At 39.3% G+C, this 21,259-nt stretch overlaps 1 long non-coding RNA gene across 1 annotated transcript in view; it reads left to right on the top strand.

The window, feature by feature from the left end:
• Positions 1–21,259, top strand: part of LOC148127646 (uncharacterized) — a 45,830-nt gene that overhangs the window by 15,748 nt on the left and 8,823 nt on the right. Inside the window, exon 2 of the long non-coding RNA XR_015740990.1 lies at positions 14,287–14,366. This is a non-coding gene — a long non-coding RNA (uncharacterized LOC148127646). The remainder of the gene's footprint in view (positions 1–14,286; positions 14,367–21,259) is intronic.

Raw genomic sequence — 21,259 nt, 5'->3', positions numbered from 1 at the left:
TTTTCTAGTATTGTAAGAAATGGTAGTATGGGAGGGTTTCTCCTAAAGTCTACTACCATTTCTACGGTTTTGAGTGTGTTCAGTTCCAGATTGTTCCAGTCACACCATGAGGCAAGTTGTACAACCTCCCATCTGTATGTGGATTTGTCATTGTCTCAAATGAAACCAATCATTGTTGTATCATCTGCAAATTCCTGTATTTTAACAGATGGATCATTTGAGATTGGTATACAAGGAGAAGAGAAGTGGAGAAAGCACACAGCCTTGGGGGGAGCCTATGCTTTTTGTACAGGTATCAGATGTGATTCTGCCTAGCTTCACCTGCTGCTTCCTGTCTGTTAGGAAGCTTATGATCCACTTACAAGTGTTTTCAGGTACTGCTAGCTGGTTCAGTTTAGTTAGAAGAATGTCTAGAATGATGGTATTGAATGCTGAACTGAAGTCTACAAAAAGGACCTTTGCGTAGGTCTTTGGAGATTCAAGGTGTTGTAGGATATAGTGCAGAGCCATATTAACAGCATCATCTGTTGACCTATTTGCTCCGTATGCAAATTGCAGGGAGTCTAAAGCAGATCTGTGATGGTTTTCAGATGGGATAGCACTAACCTTTCAAAGGTTTTCATAACTACAGATGTTAAAGCAACTAGTCTTTAGTCATTTAGTTCCTTGATGGAGTGCTTCTTTGGGCTGGGAAGATGGTAGAGCGTTTGAAGCAGGAAGGAACATAGCACATCTCTAGTGATCTATTGGAGATTCGGGGTGAAGATGGGGGCCAATTGGTCAGCACAGACTTTTAAGCAAGAAGGAGTTATCTTGTCTGGGTCTGATACTTTTCCTAGCTTTTGTCTGTGAAATAGATCTTGCACTTCTTTTTCTGTGATCATCAGAGGTTGTGAACCCAAAGGGTTGGGGTCAGTTGATGGAAGTTTGGCTGTTGTTGATGTGTTTGAAATGAGGGTTGTGGAGATAGGTGGCTGTGGTTTCCTTTCAAACCTGCAGTAAAACTCATTCAGGTCATCTGCTAATTGTTGATTTCCTTCTTCCTGGGAAGGAGGTTTGCCATAGCCAGTGATATTTGTAAGAGTTTTCTACATGTTTGCTGGTTCATTTGTTGAGAACTGATTCCTTAAGTTTTCAGAGTAGCTTTTTTGGATTTGTAGTTTGGGAAATTGTGGAAACTCCAAAAAACTTTAGATTCAGGATTCCACAGATGTGCCAGGTGCTATTCTAATAAATGTACTTTTGAGATATGTTTGTCTTGGAGTTACTGATTGGAATGGAGGTTTGCTGGAATGCTGACATTATCCTGAATCTCTAACAAACTCCAGCACCCCAAAAGGGGGCTGTCAGTGATGCTAAGCCCTAGCACTGATTCCAAACATGGAGCAGTGTGAAGACTCAGTGAAGATGGGAGAAGATAGAGAAGGAGCTATGGGGCTGGACACCAGAAGACTGATTGAGGCCCCCAGCCCCTTTTGAAGAGGTGATGCAGGCTTTAGAGACTACAGAGAGGTGAAGGTTAGGAGGTCAACCCATAGAGACAGATTCATTGAGAAGCTGTGGACAGAGCTGAATCCATGGGTGAGACTGGAGGAGATGCTGCCTAAATGCCTCTTTCTCCAGCCCCCTGAGAATGGCCACAGACAGAATGGAGATGTGGGGAAACATTGGGATCAGACACCTCTCAAGACTGCAATTTGTGGCCTCCACCCCAAAGCCAGTGGTTGGTAGGAATCCCAGAACAACTCCAACAACTTAATCTGAAAAGTTATGTCCCACAGCCACAACCTCTCCAGACGAGCTGGATCCTAACGCAATCCACCTTTACTTTCCCTAATCAGAGAAGTGGAGGGGAAATCACTGTAGCATCAGTTGGAAATGGCCGATGAAGCAGCCCAGGCTTGCAGGCTCAAGTTTCAAGGGAAAGACAGCAGATGAGCCAACATTGGGTATGTTTCAAAACCCAAGTCCTCTCCCTCCACAACCACAAAGCAGATTACCCCCTGCAGAGAGTATTCCTCCAGGGTGGGCATTTTATCCTGGTCAAGGGTGGGTCCAATGCCAGTGGATGCCAGCTCCCATTGCACCATCTGGTTTGGGAGTGCCCTGGTTCCAAAGAGAATCAGTGATCCCTTCTCAACAAAGGGATCTGTGCAGGAGCAGATGGCAACCACCCACCTCTTCCCATTGCAGGGAAGAATGCAACAAACGGCCTCTTAATGACAGGTGCCAAATCAGCCGCCCCTCGGAGCAACCCTGCAGAGGCTCTTCTTCCTGAGAGCCCCAACACAGCCGGCACTCAGAGTACTCCTGCAAGGTTCATACATTCCTCATCAGGCTCCATTCACTCCAGCTCAATTTGCAGTTGTTATGGCAGTCCCACCCACTCCCCCAGACCAGGCCAGACCAGATGGCTTTTAAAGCAACATTTGACAAATAACGTGAACATTTTGCTTATTTCCTCACTCAGATCTGGTCCCACATAGATCAGGACTTATTAAACTACCTATCTAAAGGCAAGGGCTTTACCAAACTAGATCTGAGAGAAGCTTACTACAGAGTCCCCATAAAGGAGTGAGACAAATGGAAAACTGACTTCAACTACCCTCTGGGTAATTTCCAATTCCGAGTCATGCCTTTCAGACTCCAGCCCATCCCCCCCCCGGATTATTTATGCAACTCATCAATGAAGTGCTACATCCACACCTACACAAAGGGGTCCTTGTCTACCTGATTTTTCATTCTTATATTCAGCAAAACCATTGAAGAACATGTCAAATTGTTAGCTTTGGAAGCCATATTCCATGCTGCCACATAGCCTGAGAAAGTGGGAGGGGGTGATTTCAATTAAGTAGCTCTGGTAAATAAATAAAATTCTTTTATTAGTTCAAGGTCATTTAGTATGGCGCAAGATGAAATAAGGATTTACTTTTGGACGGATCATGATTGGGCCATGTAATGTAATGATGACCAAGTGGGGAATGGATTTGTAGTTTGGGAAATTGTGGAAACCCCCCAAAACTTTAGATTCAGGATTCCACAGATGTGCCAGGTGCTATTCTAATAAAGGTACTTTTGAGATATGTTTTTCTCGGATTTACTGATTGGAATAGATGTTTACTGGAATGCTGACATCCTTTTGGGAACGACCTAGCTGCTTAAGTTTAGCTGTGAACCAAGGTTTATTGTTACTGTATATTCGCAGAATAATGATTTTGTCCATGTTGGAGCAAAAATGGATTAGTGGGTAGGTATCATAGATATTACATGTTCTCCTTGTGTCTGTGACTGCTCTTTTCCTCTTATATTAATTTCAAGGTCAGTTTCTGCTTTTCCTGCCAAATATGCAAACAGAGATGATTATAGGAGGCAATTTCAAAAAGTTTCCTGGAAGCAGTGACTCCTGGCTAGGCTTTCCTCATGTCTTCATTCAAGCAACTTCTGTCCAAGTTATCTAAGCATGGTTGCTGTATGCCCAAGTTAGTTTTTACACATTTATTAGCAGAGAACTCCATAGCAGTTTGCCTGCTTTTCATGAAATGCAAGGTGGTCAACCTAGCTGGTGCTTTAGAAAATGGTTGAGGAGTTGTCTTGTTAGTGAAATATACTAGCAATAGGAGGGGGAAAAGGTGATTTTTTTTTCAACATTGTTGCAAAAATATTTTCTACACAAATAGTTGGAAAGCAAAAACCCCAAGTGACCTTGGACATCTAGATTCATTAGTTGCCTGTGGCAGATCGTCATAACTGGTCCTCTATGGAGGTTACCCTATGGAGGTTATGAGAGATATAATCCTCACTGAAACCATGGAATGATTCAATTATGGTGAAACAGAAGTCTATCATCTGCCAATATCAACTAATTGCAGATAAAGACTAGATCTAGCATATGGCCATTTGTGTGAGTTGGACCTGACATTATCCTAGTCAAGCTCATGGCAGCTCCCATCCCTCCAAGTGTCAGTTCTCTTCCTCTAATACACCATTTCTAATCTAATCTCCTCATCTGTCAGACATTCTCAGTTGTTATTCTCCCAAATGGAGTCTAAAAAGAACATAACACTTGGTACATTTTTTAAAACAAAGACAGAATACACATACAAATGGCACCACTTTTCATTGCCAAGTTCCAAAATCTTTAAGACTCTGTATGTTTACAGGGATTTCAGTATGGACCCTTCTTTGTCATGTTCAATTAATACTTACCCCATTGACAATGCCTTGCAGTTTAATGATACAAAGGTTCTCATTAATTTAACTCATTTGTTTTTTAAAAAAAAGGTTTACTGTGTTGTTTTGCAAATAGAGTACAACATTCCATTCTGTATTTTTCAGAATGAGAAAGAAAACAATCTCTGTGTTTACTGGAGCAGTAATCAAAACAGGAACATTAGATGCCATATCTAGTTTTCAACAAAAGCTCCAATGCCCAATTTCCTTAAACATCAAATTGCTGATCCTGAAGATATAGTCTCAAGGAGAATACTGATCATGGCTCCTGAGGGAGCACAATTCCCAAGATAATGTGTCAAAATATGAAAGGTTCAAACTGATTCACATTTGAAATGGAAATATGCTATTCTGCACATAGATGGTGAGCTGATTGTACTTTTAATATATCTCCTTGTGATGGGTTTATTGTCCTCTTTTCAAAAGATGGTTACTGCCTGCCAGTGATAATCAGCCTATCAGAGGGATAGGATAAAACCACTTGTTTGTTTGTTTTTCTATTCACACAATAGGGGAAGCATTTACCATAAAATGCTCTTGCTTCTAGAGGAAATGGTAATGTTGGGATTTCCGAAAGATTGCATGTCATAAAAATGCAGACAGGATTCAGTTTGATCTTTGATTTATTTCACCTGATTCAGTGTTTTGACTGAATTCTGAAAGCGGAGTTAAATTGAAGCATCAAATCGGGTCAATTTAATTTTCCAAACTGATATTGAAGCAAATGCCTTTTTCCTTTCTAAATTGTTGGATCAATTCAAAGACATTCATCTTTCCAATTCAATTCAGAGAGTTGATTCCATTTAGAGATTTGATTGCATTAGCATTGGTTCTCTGAAAAAATAGTGCAGAAAAGCTCTCTAGGGTTTTCCAGATGATCTTCAATATAAATACATGAGAAAGATGGGGGAGGGCAGAGGAGAATTACATCGTAATGAAGTATGTATGTTACATGCTGGAGGTTTCAGGTTCAGATTTCCAGAGACCCTGGATGATATTAAGAAATATTTGAGCTCTGAGTGAGAAATCCAATGAATCCCAAAGGTGCTTTTTCAGGAGGCAACTGGACTTCCTTGTTTTGTCTTTTGAGGACTTCTTGGATGAGAAGCAAAATGTCTTTAAAAGAAAAAAACAAGAAAGTCCACTTGCCTCCTGAAAAAGTACCTTTGGGACAACCATGACCTGGATGACTGAGAACCTCTACAGAACCCAATGAAATGCTCAAAAATCACTCTGATTAGTTTGGGAAGAGGCAGCAAATAAATAGTAGGTCTTTGCATTCACATACGGATTCCAAGAAACATTGTGTAAACATGAATGCATTAAGCAATTCATTATCGAAGCCTGACTTTTTTCAGATTTCCATACATACCTAGAAAAAAAAAATCCATTGCTTTAGAGTCTAATTTTTAGTGATTTTAGTGATTTGGGTGATTTTGAGGAATAATTAATGTATTTAAAGTATGCATTAAAATATTCCGGTATTTACAGTACCATTAAAAAGCAGACATCACATTTAGTGAAATGCTAAATAAAGGAACTAGTCAGCAAGGCAAAAGACCTATAAATGCTTCCTACTTTCCAGTCCTAGCCTGCAGCACCACAGAAAATCCCAATGGACAGAGTGGTGACAGATGACCTATTCTGCTCTCTCAGCCAGCTGTTACGATATACACTAGAGCAGGGGTTCCCAACCACCGGGCCATGGACCGGTACTGGTCCGTGGAACATTTCCTACCAGGCCGTCGGTTTGCTGGGCGCCGCCATCTTGTTTAACAAGAAAGTGCTTCCGGGTGAGCTTTTCTGGTTGGAAAGTGGCGTTTGGGTCCTGAAGGAATCCTCGCGCCTTAGTTTCATTGAAGGGGGGGGCTTCGAATGAAATTAAGGTGTGAGGATTCTTTCAGCACCCAAGGCAAGGCGAGCCGAACGACTGTCCCGAAGCCGTCCCGAAGCGAAGCCCATCGACAAAGGTACAAAGGAGGAGTTGAAGGTGGCGGGGAGAAGCAGGGGACGGCTGGCTGGCCGGTCGCTCGGCTTGCCTTGCCTTGTCATGCATGCTGATGCTGGTACCGGGCCGGGGATCATTTTGTGATGCCAGTACCGGGCCGTGGCACAAAAAAGGTTGGGGGCCACTGCACTAAAGCATGGCAGAGCAGTTAGAATGCAGTACTGCAGGTAACTCTGCCCTCTGCCAAGAGTTCAATTTTGATGGATTCAAGGTTGATTCAGCCTTATGTCTTTCCAAGGTTGGTGAAATGAGGACCCAGATTATTGGGGGAAATATGCTGACTCTGTAAACTTGTAAACCACTTAGAGAGTGCTGTAAAGCAGCATGAAGTGGTACATAAGTCTAAATGCTATTGCTAAAACCAGATTTTAATCCAAGATTAATTCATGAATAATAAAGTGCTTTACCCAGACTGACCTGCCATTATCATATATTGGTTAAAATCTTGGTTTTGGATAGAAGATCAACATTTTAGTCAGTTTATAATCCATACTCAAGCATAGAAACTCACTGACTAGCCTGTCAGTCTCTCAGGCAACCTAACTCTCATTGCTGATGCTGATTGCTTTTGAGATAAAGAGCTCTTGTAAAAAAGATGTTGTATAAACAATTTTTAGATTGACAAGTTCACTACTACTGTCCCTTTGACTTCCTTCCTTAGATTGCATCTTGTTAGTAAAAGAAGGTTGCCTTCCTTTCAGTTGAATAGGTTGAAGCTGCCTACCATATTTTTATGTCTACCTATATAATTAAGTATTTACTACCATGTTTCCCGTAAATATGAAAACAAGCCCTAGCTCAATTTTCATGCCTAAGCCCTACCCCCCAAAATAAGCCCTGGTTAAGCTTTGCCCACCATCTGGTTGTATGAGGTGGGATGAGAAGCAGGCATAAAAATCAAGCTTGGGTGGGGGTGGGGGGATGGAGCTGCCCCATGCACCCACACCTGCTTACCCCAACACCTGTCATGTTGCTGCCTGATTTATTCTGCAGCAGCTTGCAGCTGCTTGTGTCCAGACACCATGTGGTGCATTGTGCCATTGCCACTGCTCATGGCAGGATGCAGCATGGCTCATGGCACCTGTGCCACCTCTTGTGTGAGCAATGGCACAACAGTCTCCTCCATGGTCGGGCAGTGGCACAACAGGTGGCAGAACATGGGATGCATGGCTGTGGTGGTCCTAAGGTAAGCAGGTAAGACATCCCCCCAAAATAAGACCTGGAAGACATGGTACTAGTTTCCCACTCCTTTCCATTCTTTCTATCTCCCCATTATAACCAATACTCCACTTTCTTTATCCATTACAAATGTAGCAATCTCTTGATATTAGAGGTTGAATTGCACCTTGATACTCATATAGAAAGTAAAAAATGAAGACACATTCAGGTAGAACTTAACTTCAGCATTACTCAGGTTTTACTTTTTTGAACTGAACTGAGATCGGTGCCAATAAATCAAAAGGGGAGTCATAGTCCCTTTAGAACTATTTTCTAAGTGTGTTCCCTTTAAGCACCAACCTGGTGCTTGTTTTCTGTATCTCAGATGCCAATGGTTGCAATAATCGGGATAACGATTGCAAGGCAAAGATTGAAACTTCCTTCCTTATTCTTTCCTTTGCGCTCCCAACCTCAGGTTTTGGGTTGAGAATCATAGTACATTGACAGTCATGATGCCTTGCCTTCTTGGGAATAAAGCACTATCAGTACATGCTTATGGGGAAGCAATCTATCCATGACATGTTTAGGCAAAAGTTCCCTTCATCCTCCTTTGTAAAGGCTTAAAAGAGTCATTTCACTGGATAAATACATAATTTAGAAGTATATATTCTATAATCATTAATCAATACACATCAAGAGTAATGTTTCTTGATGTTATACAGAGCTGTCTGCCTGATCTTGTAATTACAGAGCTACCTGGATATTTTTGAATAATCAAGTTATTAGATATATATTTCAAAGAAGGCTTTTGATTTTCCAAAATTGGATGGTTTGATCTAATTTACAATCAGCAAAAGTAATTTTAGTTTAATCTATCATTCTCTTCTATAACTACAGCTTTTAAAATAGAGTTTTTTTTAAGATTTAAGGTTCTTATATTCAGCCTTAATAATACATGTCTTGTTTAATTTCTGTTCCTTTCTCTTCTCACACATAATTTAATTTAATAAATACACTTGTGCATTTGGGGATTTAATCCTAATAAAATGGAAGTATTATGAAGTATTTTTCCTTCTTAAGACTATTTTCCATTTAATTTGGAAAATTTCAGTAACAACCCATGAAGACAAGAAGAGGAAGGAAATATACCCCACTGTCCTTGGATTTCATCTTGGAAGCTTTTTATTCATATACCAAAAAGAGATAGTATGACAGGACTGGAATATATTTGATTCTTTCAATTAAATGTAAATGCAAGTCTTCTGTTATATCTATGAGTTGATGGGGAAAAAACGTTGACAGTCTAGAAGGAGAGAATTCTTGGGTGCAAATGCTTTACGTTGTTGGACCAAATTTATAATTCTACTTAATTTGAACAGCTGTATAATCCTGCACATTTTTTTTTACCATGTTGAACTGCATTTAGGTTTTGAACACTGCACTAATAACTGCAACAAAAAGGAAGTCCCTTCCCTTAAATATATTCTAGAGCAGGGGTGTCCCTGCTGGTTTGGGAATTCTGGGAGTTGAAGTCCACAAATCTCAACTCTGCCAAAGTTGGACAAGCTATTGTAGAGTTTTTCTACTCTGCAAAAGAAGTGCAGTTATGAATCTGGTTATTGATATTTGCTTCTTGAAATTAATTGTAAAAGTTAAATTTGTTAAAAAACCCAAAACAACTAAAGACGGTTAAAACAAAGCAATTAAATTGGAGCCTACAAAAAAGGGTATTTTAGCACTGATTGAATTAAAATGTGCATTTTTATTACTATATCCCCTGAATTGATTCCATTCAAAATAATCTGTGTAAGAACTCCACAACTATTTCAATAGGCATCTGAACCTCTCTCTCTCTCTCTCTCTCTCTCTCTCTCTCTCTCTCTCTCTCTCTCTCTCTCTCTGTGTGTGTGTGTGTGTGTTTGTGTGTACAGTGAACACACTGCAACACCAAAGCCCTAAGAGAAGCAGAGAAGAAACACCTTTTCAATGTTGGTTATCCCAGGAACTTTATATTATGATGCATAGCACCCAATTGTGAAAAAACACACAGTGAGATGTAACACAGAAACAAGTCCTGCCACAATCAAAGGTACATCAGAAGTGGCTGCCAGGCTACTGCAGCCCCTAGGAATAACAATAGCACACAAAACCACATTTACACTCACACAGGAACTTACAAATATCAAAGACAGAACACGGAAAAAAGAGAGCAACAACATAATATACAGAATCAGTTGCAACAATTGAAACCAATTCTACCTCGGGCACACAGAATGACAATTAAAAAACAGAATCCATGAACATCAAACAGTATGACCTGAAGTTCCTGATCACCAGTCATACCAACAACAAATAATGCTGGTTTGACTGGGATGAAGCCAAAGTCATCAGCCATGCCAAAACCCTTCAGGGACAACAACTTTATTGAAACTTGGCATTCTACCAATGGGTCCATCAACATATGCATTGACATTGAACCAGCATACAAACCAATATGGAGGTGGATCAACCGAACCAGCAACCAATGCAAGAACCAACCATCCCCTCACCAGCTCAATCCTTTCCCTCACAGCAACCAGTCAGAAGTTACAGACTCAAGTCCAGAATCAATCTTTTTTCAGATTCAACCAGTCTTGTGATTCAGTCAGCCTTGTGACTCAACCAGTCTGATGATTCAACCAGAGGTGGTATTCCACAGGTTCTGACCAATTCTGAAGAACTGGTAATGGAAATTTTGAGAGTTCAGTGATCCAGCAAATACCACCTCTGACTGGAGATTTTATAGTATCCTTCCCCTGCCATGCCCACCAAACCATGCCCACAGAACGAGTAGTAAAAAAATTGGAATCCCACCACTGGATTCAACCAATCACAAGACCCATAAATGAACAAGACTTCACCCCCAAGCCCCCACTAAAGATGTTACCTAGTTTGGTAATGAACCATCTGGGAGGTAAACAGAAAGAAAGGTAAACAGAGGGAGGTAAACAGGGAACAGACCCTTCCTGAAATATTTGTGTGTGTTTGCACTTTGGATTATAAACTTCTAGGTAGAAATGTTCTTGCAGGTGACTGAATGCACAAATGATTGCACTTCCCAAATGGGATGAAATTATCTTAAAGAAATTACTTGCACTTTTTGTTTTTTTTGAAAACAATTTTATTGATTTTTTAAAAACAAACAAAACAAACAAACATAAAAACATCAGCTCTCCTCCATACATATATACAAACAGTGTGTCGGTTGGTTCATTCAGCATTCATTTCGTAGTCTCAATTAGTTACATTACATAATAACTCATATCATCAATCCAAACTTATATATCCTAGTATCACTATTAGAAAATCATTTGACTATAATTTTATTCATTCATACTTTATGAGATAACTATAATTTAAGTAGTTTATTCTATAACAAATCATATAATCATACCAAATCTATCCTAAAAACACTTTATGGATATGACGTCAAATAACAAAAGAAAACAACAAAGCAAAGATATTCCTTGTTATCTAACATTCTAAATATTCTATTATTATATTTTATCATCCAGCCATTGATAGAAAAGGTCCCAAATTTTATAGAATTGTTTACTTTTTGTTTTTATTCTTGTTTTAAGGAAAAACTCTAACAATCTTCCCATGAAAGAAAGATGAAAGTATTTTAATTTGGATGGAATGGGGCAGGATGGAAACAGATGATTAAATATCAACATAACAGACAGGAGAGATTCACTCATATACAATTATATTCCATTAATAGACTGTCTGTGACTCACTAAGTCATTGTTTCAGAGATATTTCCTGAAAAACAGAATGACCCTGGGTGAGCAAAAAGACAATGGAGGTGGGAGTGACTTCCAACTTCCTTCCTGCTTCCCCATTGTATTTCCTTGTGGGAAGCTAGCTGTGAGCATCAGAAACCTCCTTCCTTCCTTCCTTCCTTCCTTCCTTCCTTCCTTCCTTCCTTCCTTCCTTCCTTCCCTCCCTCCCTCCCTCCCTCCCTCCTTCCTTCCTTCCTTCCTTCCTTCCTTCCTTCCTTCCTTCCTTCCTCTCTCTCTTTCTCTCCCACCATCTTTCTTTCTTTTTTCTTCCTTCTTTCCTCCCTTCCTGGATAAAGAGCAGAGCAGTTCTCTTTCAGTGCTGGAGAAACTACTTAGATCATGAGAGAATGATTTCTCTGATATTTTCTTCTGTGCCTCTTAGCTACTTAGATAAAGAGTGTTGTGGGATTCTCACAAAAGATCTCTAACCTTCACTGCCTGGAAAAATCTGGGATATTACATTTAGAAGACATTTCTTATGTTATTCTGAGTCTACAAATCGTTTTATAGATGTGGAAGTTTCTCTTAAATAATTGATAATTCAAGTCCCCAAAAGGCTTGGAACAGATTATTCAATTCCATAGAAGAGCATTTCAAGCATTAGTAAATAAAACTGAAACAAGTTGCATTGTATGTGGCAATCAACCTTGCACTGATTTTGTTTCATATTCTCTTTCATTAATAACATCTAATTGGTTCGAGGATCATTTCTTATCATAGACAGAATGAAACTTATCAATGTTCTTCCTAACTCTAGCTTTTAATTTTAAATCACAAGCTCCAAAGTGATGACCCAAGCAGGTACTTTCATTAATGAGGATCTTGTATGAGTAAAATTGAAAATGCATTAGTGTTTTCCAGCCAAGAGTGATGAACTAATTAACTTCCTACATGCTGTACTGGTTTCTAGATTATCTGAACAGAAATATGAAGTTCTGGACAAAAGAATGAATTAAATTTAATGTTATTCCACAATTTATTTCCCCAAACTTGGCTTAAACAATTAAGTCCTTAAAGTATTTCTATTTTTCATTAAGATTTGGTCCAAAGTTATATGTTCTTAGTGTGGGTGTGTAGAAAGGATTAAAAAAAATAGACAGAATATTTAAAACTCATATAAAATCTGCAGTTAAAATTATAGCCACCAACTCCTTTCCTGGTGTGGGAGAAACATCAAGAACAATTTCCCAGGACAGGAGTAGCAGATATGACCATATAATTTCTACCTTGCACTATGAATGAGGAACACAAACCAAGGTGTTTGTTAAGCAATGAAAAAGATCAACAAAGAAGCAATACTATCAGATGCCTTACCTACACAGCTTGATTAAAGAAGCAAGAATCATATGGATTTTCTTTAATGAATTTAAATGCCAAGAATTGGGGTAGAACATAAAATCTTGAGAACTGTAATAGGAATCCTCCAGCCTTCCTTTATTGGTAATTTTCTTAAGGTGGGGTATATTTGAAGTTTTGGAACCTCTTTCTCCTAAAATGTTTGTGTGATGGACTAATATAAAATCTGTATATCGGTTTTCCCCTCTGCTGGTTATTTGTTTTATCTAGCCTAAGCAAAATCTCTTACCACCAAGTTTAACTTGATGAGGGTATAAGAAAATAGTGCACATTCATGTTCTCAAAGGTTATTAACTATTTGAAATGGTTTCAAACTACTGTCCACTGAAGATTCTTAACTAGCCACTCTGTGTAAAGTGCAGCAGGAGTCCCTCTGTATCACTTTTTTGTGTGCCACATCAGTCTTGACTCCTGGCAAACACCTGGACTAGTTTCTGCAGTTTTCCTGGCAAAATTTTAGATGGTTGTCTTTGCTTTCTTCATAGGACTGAGACAGAACAGGTGACTCAAGTTTACCCAGCAGGCTTTGTGTTCCTGCTTTCTATCCTGGTGTTTTAACTTCAAACTGGTTCTCCTCAGTACCATTAATGCACTTGTAAAGAACTGCCGCAAACAACTTATTTTCAAAAAGCACCTGAAGGTAAAACAAGAGGAACTAGGAAGACATTTCCTGACAGTGAGAACAAACAACCAGTGGAAGTATTTGCCTTCAGAAGTTGCAGGTGTGCCTCACTGGTGCTTTTAAGAAGAGACTGGTCAGCCATTTGTCTGAAATGGTATAGGGTATCTTGCTTGGGCAGCAAGTTGGACTAGATGACCTCCAAGGTCCTTTCCAACTCTAATGATGTTCTGTGTTCTATGTTCATTTCCCCTACATTCCCAAGCTCATCATCATTCTCCCTGCTCTAATGGATGGGATGTAACTTTGCAATTACATCTTAAACCCTGGATAGTTTAGGAGTTTTACAATACTGTACTTAAAGTTAGTCTTTCCTTGCATCATCATGAATCCCCATATGCGAAGTTGAAAGTCAACCAAGGGAATCTTTTTATTTCAACCTCTAATAAACAGCTAGCTAGAACAACTCTTGTTATTATGGGATTGAGAATATGGAACTGCTTCAAGAGGCACATTTTAATGCTTCTTTGCTGGAGTTCAATGGCCAACAGATGTCTCATTTTCTTCATTGCTTTAATGTAACTGCTGTAGGAATAAGTCTATTTGCATAATTTTATTTTGTAAATGAATCTGATTATGTTTAACAGTATTAATGTTACTTTTTAAAATTTAAGGAAGTGATTTGAATATTTTATACAGTTATACTTCTCCAGTCTGATTTGGGCAGGTGATACTATTGCACTCCCTAAGGCTGAACAGAAGAGCAATCTGGAGGTCCTCCTAGAATTATTGCTTTGGATTGAGGAGCAGATAACAGCTATGACCAGGAGAACCTTATATAGATTCATCTTGTGCACAAATTACTCCCTTTCCTGGACTGGGAGTGCATTGCTCAGAGCCACTCATGCCTTGATCACATCCTATTTGGACTACTTCAATGCACTCTACATAGGAGTATTGTTGAAGACTACCTGAAAGCTACTAGTCCACAGTTTTGGGCACCCATTGGTTTACACACTTGTTGCATGAGTTTCACTGGCTTCAAGTTTCTTTCCAGGTGCAATTCAAGATATTGGTTGTCCCATTTACAGGTCTACATAGCACAGTACCAGATTATTTAAAGAACTATCTCTCCTTGAGAGTAACTGCCCAGCTCACCAGGGTAAATAAGGTAGGCATACTCCATATCCCATCCTTTAAATGCTGTCATCTAGTGTGACCTATGAAACATGTCTTTACCATGGGTGCTTCTACCTTGTGGAACACCCCCTTTCTGGCTATCTGGCAGGCTCCCACCCTTCAGCAGCTTCCCTGAAGGCCATAAAGAGATAACTTTTCACATAGGAGCTTGGGTAGAAGTGATGTGAGTCTCAGGATAGTTGTTCAGCATCCTATTAAGATGACTGAGGCATTGGGTTTCTAATTTTAATTTAATGGTGCTATGGCTTTGTAGTTTTATTGTTCTTGTGAACTGCCCAGAATTGTCCCTTAAGATAGGTGGCTATACAAATAAAAACAACAAAAAATCCTTCCCAATGACAGTTTCACACGTTTAGCTGTTAGACTCCATTAGCAACGCCTTAATATAAAAACAAAGAGGAATGAAAAGAATGCAATCACATTAGTTCTATTGTTAATTGCTTGTGAACAACAAGTGAATAATGACATGTGCTTTATTGGAATAGAATAAAGAAGTGATTCAAAGCTCTTTTTGTTATGGTTTCTTAGTAGGAAGATTATGTTCTTACCCAGGTCTTTGCAGTCCTAAACATTCTCAGTGAAAGCCAGATTTTTTTTTTCATGTTTGGCCTTTTTTAGCTAGAGATCACAGGAAAATGAAGGCAAATATAGTTGTGTAGATTAATACCCTCCCAGCCAACCAGCAGGCAACTAAAGAGATGGGCAGAAAGCTTAGTGTAGCTTTCAAGTTCCAGTTCAGAAAGCACAAGGAAAAAAGTACAATCCAGATCAGTATTCAATAAGTCAATCTAAAGTTCCAGCCCTAATTCAAGACATCTAGCAATGGGAGCAATTAATTACAGAAGTTATTTCTAGTACTCTAATTCCCAGATACGGAGTTGTTTATAAAACTCTTTGAGCTTTCATCCCCGCAAAATGTCCATACATATAGATTAACCTAAAATTCTGGACTAGTGAGCCTTTTCCTTTAATACTTTTTTGCAGTGTTGTTATTCCATAAGAATGGAGATAATTTTCAGTGAAAATCTGAGGCCACAGACCTTATGTTTGTAGGGGATTATTCTTGTTAGCTTGCTGTTCTGGGCTCTGGAACAATGATTCCATCTGTTTCCAAAGCTGCTCTTGACAGGAACGCCTATGAAACAGTCAACTTTCTCTTTTCACAGCACTGCAGCAAGTGGGAACATTGCCTTTGGCCTATAATTACTCTATTTTAAACATCTTTTCCTCATATAATTTCACTCTTCCCAAGAAGGAAAGAGACAGGCAAAAACATGGCATGGAAGAATACTTTAAGTATCTCAAGGTCCAGTTCCTTGTTAGAATCAGAAGGTTTTTCTAGCCACTGTCATAATTACAGCCCTGAACTGGGGCCATGGACAAATACCTTCTGTTAATGACTGAAGGCCAAAGAGGGTCATATAAATAAGTACATGGGAGGATATCTTCTGTATATTTGAGCGTTATAAAATATTAGCTACATTCTCAACTACTGAAATAAGAAATTTGTAAATCAGTTGAAGGGGAGGATTAAGTTTTTGATAAGTTTTGCTATGAAATGTTGTAAAGTTAATGAATACCCATTAAGATAAGCAATATCAGAATAATTTCCCTGGTTTAATGTTAAGGAATTAATGTGTGGTGTGGGTATGCTTATTAAAATCTTAATTTCTGGAAAATAAATATATAGCAATCTTTTGTAGAGAGCACTGTTGTCTGTTTCATCCATTGCCAATTAGGTGGTATGGAGCCAAGTGAGGGGAAAAATCTGAGATCACTAGATTTGAATCCTAAAATAACCTGACAGGTCATTAGAGGATGGTAGCTATGTGATTTTAACCTAATACATAAAAGAGGAATATGGTGATATTCATTTTTGAACATAACATAGCATGACAATATATGACATATATTGTACAGTACTATCAACTTATTACAAGATTTCTGACCCTTCATAACACAAATTGAAATTTGCCCATAGTAGGTAATTTAATTCAGAAAAACTAATGAAGCTTTAGCTTTCTGCAGAGGTTATCCCAGTTAGTTTTGGAAGGTAAAGACTGATTCATCTGTCCCTAAGCCCCAACATAAAAGTAGCTGATTATCCCTGTAGCAGCGATAGAAAAGAAGAAGAACAGCCTTCAAGTAATGGGGAGTTTTTAGTGATCCAATCTAGAACATCAGTAACAAACAAATTTTGCATGATATCAGCATAAAGAAAATCACAGCTGGATAAAAGCCATCACTTCATGTTTTGGGAAAATGCCATAGCTTTAAGGAATCAATTTAGTAAAATTAAACTGCCTTTTTTGCTTACAGGGAACTCTAAAAAAAGTAAAACTGTGTCAATGAAAAGGTCTTTTGCCCCCTGATTGCAGGCAGTCCAAAGCATTCTTTTCAAATTATTTTGAGAAAATCCATCACATTCATTTCCAAGGGGGAATGAATGCAAGGGTAGTTATGGGGTATAGTATAGGAGCATCGAGCAATCAATGACTTTGAGCTCATCTGAACTATGCTTAAACAAAAGTTCTGATTATCCTCTAGAGCAGAGGTCTCTAAACCTGGAGAAGGCTGGCTGAGCAGTTCTAGAAGATGAAATCCATAAGTCTTAATGGTGCCAAGTTTGGAGACCCCTGTTCTAGAATGAATATCAATTGTCCTTTAGACTCCTAACTTCTTGAATAGATTTGGTATTATAATTTGATTTAGCATCAGAAAGCCTTCCTTTTGTGAGCAGAGGTTCTCAAAGCAAAAGAGAGGCTCTATGGTATTCTAGTGTCATGGATTGGTCTCTATTTTCTACCAAGGTGCTAAATGGACATCTTCATGTTTCTCAGAGGAGTGATTTGACTGAGATGGTAGCCTTGGTCACAAAGGAAGCTGCATTCATTTTTCAAGATCTACAGAAGAACAATCCCTATTAGTTTAATTGTAGCAAATAGAGTAGTATATCTTGGAGTTTCAGAGAAGAGCTTTTTCTGAATTTATTTGAGGGACTTTCTCTTCCTAGTTATGTCTACACATCTCAGTATAGATATGGCAGGAGAGGCAGGGTCTGGGTGCTATCTATTTGGGTAGTGTGCAGTAGGGTACCCCAAGACTCTGTCTTAGGCCCAGTAATCATCAATACCTTCATCAATGATTTAGAGTAGGGGATAGAAGGGCAACTCATTAAATTTGCACATGACACCAAGCTGGCAAGAATAGCCAACAGTCCAGAAGGCAGGCTCAAGAAGAAGGATCTTGACAGACTTGAGCACTTGACCCTATATAAGAAAATGAAATGCAATAGAAGATTAAGGTTCTACATTTAGACAAGAAAAACCAAATACAGAGGTATAGAATATGTGATATCCAGCTCAATAGTAGTAACTGTGAGAAGGATCATGGAATCCTAATGAACAATCACTTAAATATGACCCAGGAGTGTTTTGCAGCAGTCAAAAAAAAAAGCCAATGCAGTCCTAGACTAGTCAATGCAGTTCTGGATTGCATTAACAAAGGAATAGAATCAAGATAACACAAAGTATTAATACCTCTTTATGATAACTCGGTAAGACAACACTTGGAATATTGCATCCAGTTTTGGTCACCACAATATAAAAAAGAAGTGGAGACTCTAGAAAGAGTGCAGAAAAGAGGAACAAAGATAATTAGGGGACTGGAAGCTAAAATATTCTCCAAAGCACCAGAAGGCAGGAGAAGCAATGGATAGAAACTAACCAAAGAGAGAATCAGTCTTGAATGAAGGAGAAATTTCCTGACAGAACAATTATTGGAATGACTTGCCTCCAGAAGTTATGAATGCTCCAACACTGGAGGTTTTGAAGAAGAGATTGCACAACATTTGTCTGAAATGGTATAGGTTTCCTGCTTGAGCAGAGGGTTACAGAACTCTAAGATCCTTACTAACTCTGTTATTTTGTTATTCTATTTATTAAGAAATGTCACCTGGCAGGACCTAGAAAGAGAAAGTTTTATGTCATGGTACCCAACCTTTGGAAAATCATCTGTAAACATTAGCTTGGTTGTATGCCCATGTTATATATATCAAATTTACAGTATGACAGGCTTTGTACACAAATAATCAACACTTGTGAATGATAAGCTGAATGGATTTGAGGGAGACACTCCTTCAGCTTGTGAAATGCTAATACAAGGTGAACTGAGCAAGAATAGGGACAAATTCTTGGATAAAAGAGGGCTAACAAACACTCTGAGAAAGAAGTATGGATAGAAATTTCAAAGGTATCACCAGCATGATGGTATGAATGTAGTAGCATTTTTCTCTTTTTAAGTCTTTGCTGAGTATCCATCAGACCTTCCTAGGAGGCCATAAGAATACCAATCAAGTTCCCACTGAATCATCTGAAATTTTAATCTGGCTTTCCCAAAATGCCTCAGAAAAACTAAGATGTTGTTTGAGCATCACAAAAGAGATATTGGATTATTAGTGTTGGTATCCAGCTGCTGAGTGATGTGGCTGTGGAGTAACAACAGCAGTTTGAAAATTCAATTATCTGGATTCCTGCTGTCTCTCTTCTTGCTATGCTTTTCTACAAAAATCACTGGAAATGGATATCTTCATTCTTAAATAGACCAGCATGTTGCCGAAGCTCAGATTTCTCTCTTGTGAGGATCTCAGCAAGGAGCCACATGCATCTCTTTCTACGATGCTCCTTTTCTAGTCTACTGAGGGAGAAGATTTTGGAGAAAGCATGTCAATATAAGGAAACTATTTCTTGCAAGCTGCACAATTGCCCTTATATTTATATCTTTAGTCTGAGAGATTGGGGCAGCTCTCTGTTCTTGTGGCAGTCAGATTCCCCTTCTTCTGATGCCTGCTTTTATTGGTGCTCTTTCTGCAGGTCTCCTTTGTAATATTATTGTAAATGTTATTTATTTATCTAACTAAAAATATCCAAATTTTGATCAAAAATATGACCAATAAAATAGGACAACAAACAATAAAGTATAATAAAGTTATTTATTTAAATTCACAGAGACCCCCAAAATTTGCAGACAGAATCACATTCTCTCTCTGGGCTAAATGTAAAAAAGTTGGGGATCAGCTTAGCCTCTGGCAGGACAATGTCTTTCCATAATAAGAGAAGAAGGCCTTTTTCACTTGTCTGCTCAATGTATTCTTCTTGGTGTATAGCACAAGGTTGAATCACTTGTTAGATCTTGATACTCAGGAAGCCCAAGGATGGAGTGCTGGGGGTTCGCAGGGGTTCAGGAGAGCCCCTGGCTAAGATTCTGTGCAGTTCAGAGAACCCTCAAATCCCACTCCTGTCTGGCTCTGACCACCTTGCCCCTCCCCTCCTAGGAGTCCCCACACAACCTGTTTTGGTTGCAGGTAAGTGCAAAGGGCACTTGGAGGCTCAGGGAGGGCAAAAGATGGGCCTCTTGGAAGTTTGGGAAGGCCGGAAATTGACCTGTTTCCAGCTTCCAGAGAGCCCCCGAAGCCCGTGGAGGCCATTTTTGCCCTCCTGGAGGCTTGTAGAAAGCCTCCAGAGCCCAGGGAGAGCACAAATGCCCCCCCCCCCAGCTGTGATGCAGGAGGCCGACTAGGCCATGCCCATCATGGCCATGCCCACCAAGGAACCGGGCAGAGAACCCTTTGCTAAAATGTTTGAAGCCCACCCCTGAGGAAGCCCTGTACAAGGAGTCACTCCTTGAATTCCAAGATCTCAAACCATCTAAAGGTTGATACGTCGTGGCCATATTGACCCATGTTGCTAGTCAATGGAAGTGGAAGAATGATTATTTTGCTGATGGAGATATCACTTATGGCCAGATGTTATGTCTCTTGGTAATCTGGCAAAGCCAAATTTTAGGAAGAACATGACTGTGGGAGGAAGACCTATTATCCCAGCAACATATGCACAATCAGGATGTCTGAACCAAAACAGATTAGATCAAAATGTGAACCATCCTAAAAGCTTTCATAAAAGGTTTGAAGGTTTGTAGGAACAGAGACGTGAGAAATGTGTCTGCTGAAATTGAGGCATTTGTAGATAAAGTCTTGATGTTAAACTGTTGTGGGAGGGGAGGAAGAAGAGGGGAAGGTTCTGAATTCTCCTCACAAGAAATAATTTATCAGGGTTTTCATTCACACTATTTCAGGGAGGACAGTTTAAGCAATGTGTTAGAAGATTGTTGCCAAGCAGTGGCAACATCTGTCTTGCTATTTCTCAGAAGTGTTTTTCTCCTATAAAAGAGGCTTCATTTTTTTGTGCTGTGTTTTTGGAAAGCTTAAGATTGCCTTTCAAATGTATTTTGACTGGATTTTCAAGTTTAATTTATTGCTGGAAGGTGCTTGTGCTAACAAAGAACCTTCTCTGGCTGCCCATATTTCCCTGTTTAAAAAGCCAAAGGGGGGAAATTTCCCTTGTCATATCTTCCATTGGGAAATTAATTGATGTGTGGGATGTGGACCAGCTGAAAAAGTGCCAGAGATTTTTTTTTTTCTACACAGCACTAGTATTTAAGTTCTTTGCCATTAAGAATGTGCTTCCAGATAGTTTATAGTTAGTTAGGAATTGGGAGCTGTCCCCTTAAGGGAATTCATCATGGTAAATGTAGTTAAGGTATCCTGGGAAATGTAGTCCATGTCATGTGATCACATCTGTAATCCTGATTGGTCACTGAATTGACCCTTGGTGGGTTGGGGGAGGTTTCTTCACTCTTGCCTGAACCCCAGTGGCGTGCTGGTGACTCACCTCCTTGATCCTTCATTATGGGGCTAAAAAGAGCACTATCCTTTTACTCTATGAGTCCAGCTATGCAAAGATTTGGACATTGAGATGAATCTTGACGTAACCGTGAATTACATATGAGGATACCTGATGAACCAAT

Source organism: Pseudonaja textilis, chromosome 1, assembly GCF_049901715.1.
Source record: "Pseudonaja textilis isolate UNSWEBS1 chromosome 1, rPseTex1.2, whole genome shotgun sequence".
Classification (NCBI taxonomy): domain Eukaryota; kingdom Metazoa; phylum Chordata; class Lepidosauria; order Squamata; family Elapidae; genus Pseudonaja; species Pseudonaja textilis.
Note: the sequence above shows the minus strand (reverse complement) of the source record. Positions and strands in the feature narration are given on the sequence as shown.